Consider the following 4,129-nt stretch of genomic DNA (forward strand, 5'->3'; position numbering starts at 1 on the left):
GACACAGCGGTGCTGCCCAGTGCGGCCCTGCCAGAGGTCCAGAATCACGGGAGGACGACTTTACTGCCCGAGCACCTTCTCTGTCTCCTGTAGGGACGCTCAGTGTGCCACAGACTGCTCATCCTGATCACAGAGGAGAGTGATTTGATCATTCAGTGACAGGAGCATCTGCAGACGTGAAGACACTGACCCCAATTAAAAGTGGTTGGATGTTCTAAGGCTGTTCCAAATCATCTTGAGAGCTTATCAGATCTGGCAGGGCAGCATGGGGCAGCTATTAGGAAAATGATAAGACCTTGTCTGTCTCTTTAATGAAAGTCTGGAGGTACCAGATAATCATGCTGAATAGTGCTTAGTGGAAAACCTCCTGAATGTAATTAATCAAGTAATCAAGTAATTTTCTAGGCACTGTAGGAATGCAGAAGGATGAATGAAATCACAGAATGCTTTGGGTTAGGAGGGAAGTTTAAAGATCACCTACTCACCCCCTGATAAGGGCAGGGAGATCCACTAGGCTCAGGTGCTCAAAGCCTTATCCCGTCTGGCCTTGAACACTTCCAGGGATGTGGCTCTGCAAAGCTGCTGCTCTGAATGCAGCTTTGACAACGGCTCAGCCAAGCAAGGCACCAACTGACAAAAATCAGGTTTGTTCTTAATTGAAATTGGGGACAAGAAAATCCAACTTGTTTTTTGTTTTGGGTTTTTTTTTTAAGGGCTGCAAACTCTTGATACAATATAAAAAACCTGGATGTTTCCCACAGTCCTCTGGCTGTGTGGTTGGTGCAGTGCAGTCTCCAAGGATGAGGTGTGTGTTCCATGGCACAGCCAGGACACTCCGGCCCCACAGCAGTCTCAGGCTGAAAACCTCTGGGAAAGGCTCAGGATGACAAAGAAAAGAAAAACAACTATTGCTGATCACATACTTTAATCACGGCCCCATGAATTTATGTGACATGAGGCTTTGATATTTATAGCCAGACTTACACTTTGCTTTTTTTTATAATAGTGGATGTTTATTTCTCTCACCCATTACATCCCATCCCAGAAACGGCACAAATTTATGACAAACACAAAGTGAGGCTGATGTACTTTCCTTGTAAAATTAGAAGGTTTTGGCACCTGTGGGTGTCTCTAGCACACAACTCAGTGTGCTGTTGAGCTACTGAAATGTAAATCCTTCAGTGTTTAATTTCAATAGTGACTGAATTTTTCCACGTGGGTGGGGGAAGAATTTTCCAGTTTTATGCCTCGGCGCTGCTGAACTCAGCGGTTTCCCCTTCTGTACAGAAGGTGGCACTGGAAATACAGGAATGAAGTGTCATCCTCTGCTTGCCTTTACAAACAGGCTGGTGTCTGATAACACCTGTCAGAGCGCCTGGGAGCAGAAGTGCTCCCTCTCTTTCCGTCAGTGAGGTCCCGTTCTGCCTCTCGCTGAGGCTTAATTTTCCAGGTGACTAGCACAGTTACCACAGAACACATTTAAAATGCCTGAGCCCCACAGGTGAGCCGGGGTCTGATGGGAATTGTCAGAGCCCAGACGCTCAGGACAGTGAGAGCTGGCCAGCGCTGTCTCCTTTCCGAGCAGGGAGCTGCTGGGTGGCTGAGCTGGGCGCCCTCGTGTCCCCGGCCAAGCCCCAGGAGCCGTCTCCTCTCTGTGCGGGTCCCTCCGTGCAGGATCCCTCCATGCAGCCCCTCCAGCAAACGCGCAGGACCCGAGCCCAGCTCCCCATGGGCAGGATGAAGGGCTCTCCAGCTGATCTGAGCTCTGTGGGCAGCAGGAGCGATGCGAAGGGGTTGAAGAGGACGCGCTTCACTGGCCGCAGCCCCGGAGCCTCGGGATGTGCCAGCTCCGCCCGGGACCGCCGAGCGGCGGCAGCGCCCCGGCGGAGACACAAACCGAGCCTGCGGAACGTCGGCTCTGGAGGTAACCTACAAATAAATGACTGTGGCTGTAGGAGCTTACAGCTCTCACGCTTGACTAAATGGGGAAAACCTTTCTTTCTCTGCAATGTTGGAGGCGCTGCAGGAGACCTCAAATTCTTGTCTCACAGTAGCTTCTGCTCAGGGATGGAGCAGCTGCTGTTGGGAGAAGCTCAGCTGCAAAAGGCATGTTTGTGTTCATAGTGCTACTAATGTTTCCTTTACAACTTTGCCAAATGCAACAATTTTAAAGAATTTTTGTCCCAATGAGAAGAAATGAGTTAGGCTTGCTAGAAGTTCTTCCTGTGTTACCTCAAGTCCCATCTCAGGCGGAGTCAGCCATGACCTTTGCTGCTGGGATGCAGAGGGAAGGTCGCTGAATAGCTGTGAACTTCAACAGTGCCAAACACAGGTCTGGCCAAGGCTCAGAAGCTGGCTGCACATCTGGCAGTTCTCTTACAGCCAGTGCCACGGACTTTAATTTCTGTGCTGTTTCTTTCTCTATTTCTTGTGTCCAGTAGGAGAGGGAAGTTTGGAAAGGAAAACGAATAGATCTGTCTCTGTGCATGGCTGGCACTGAGACCTGCAAGAGAAATTGTGTGGCTTTGTGAAGCTCTGCAGGACTGCACTCCACCCACTGATCCATCTCCCTTGGATCCCTCCCCATGGTACACCTTCCCCCTTCCAATTTCCACCAAGCTCTTTCTGGGAAGGGCCCTCACACCTCCTGAGCTGCTACAGGAGCTTCTTCCTGCACCCCCAAGGCCACCTCCCCTCTGTTACCTGAAGTCAGAAGCTGCTGCAATTTGGAGTGTAGAAATGGCCACTTTGGGACACTCTAATCATGCCTCCAATTGTCTGACAGGGACTGTGATGCTTTGCTTTACTCTGGTGCTCTGTCTGAATTTTGCCTGCAGAAATAGGGACTGGGCTGTAGCTGCTGTGCTCTGTTTGCTTTCCTTGAAGCCTTCCTAGAGGAATTATTTGTTAAACAAATTGAATGTGTTGGGAATAACACACAATGGTTCATAATTCTCTGTCATGTACCACTGACTCCAGTGGGGATTTCTGCTACATCACTAGCACAGTGCTGGGGCTGAAGAGAGCACTCTGGGAGGTGGTGCTGCTGCTGAAGACATGGTCGTATTCATTGACAAGCAGAATTAATTTGTTGGGTTTTGTTTGCATGGATTTTACCAGAGTAAAATCCCACTTATTTTCCATTTCAGCGCCATGAAAAGTGTATTGATTTTTCTTCACTTCTGATTGTTCACATTACTGGATTGCTTTTAAATAGTTGACAGAGATCATTCATTTTCCAGCTCTAACATATTTTACAGCCTGTTCCCTGTTTTACTTGTGTGTGCTTTGGGGGAGTTCCACAGTTATACATCATAATGATCACCTTCTGCAAACGGCAGCCCTGGCAGGAGGGAGGAAACTTTCCCCCCATGGAGTTTTTGCTCCCTCCTGCCTTCTCCCTAGCAGCTTCAACAACTGTGTGTTACCTTCCTGACTTAGAAGGTGGAGCTGAGGCTCAAAAACCCTCTAAGCCAAAGAGCTTAGGGGCCAAGGAAATAACATGACCACAGAAAAATCAGTGGTGTTGCAAGAGGTGCTGGTTAGTGAGAGGATGTTAAGAGCTGTGCTTGAAGTTTGTGAGTGAGGGGTGATGAGCTCAGCAGGGGAGGGGCAGCATCCTTCCAACCCAACACACAAAGAAACGAGGGAACCTCTGGGCATTTCTTCAGTGCAGAACCCAGCGGGTTTGGAATGCTGCCCCAGCCCAGCACACCCCTCTTTATCCTTTCCCCTGGGCTGTGTCACCTCTCCAGGCTGAGCCCTTTGGGAGCAAGAACTGCCTGTCCCTGTTTGCTGGTACAGTACCTAAACAATGGGGTCCTGATTTCACAGAGGCCTCAGGCAACAGGGCAACAGTGCTAATAATGACAATTAATTATTTGTTTATCACTTCACTCTCAGTGAGTAATCTCCAATAATCATGTATAATTTGCTGCTTCAGTGAACACTTTGATACTAAACAGAGCTGGTAGAATAAAGTCACAGAAGTGACTCACTATTCACACTCACTCCCCATGTAAAAGGAGTGAGAAAATGGCCAAGACTAAACATATGTAAACATAGGGAAGGCAGATAGAGACACAGATTGCCCAATTTCTTCCCCAGTTCTTGTTAGAGAGTCAGAGAT

The sequence above is a fragment of the Vidua chalybeata genome, chromosome 20, assembly GCF_026979565.1.
Source record: "Vidua chalybeata isolate OUT-0048 chromosome 20, bVidCha1 merged haplotype, whole genome shotgun sequence".
NCBI classification, from domain to species: domain Eukaryota; kingdom Metazoa; phylum Chordata; class Aves; order Passeriformes; family Viduidae; genus Vidua; species Vidua chalybeata.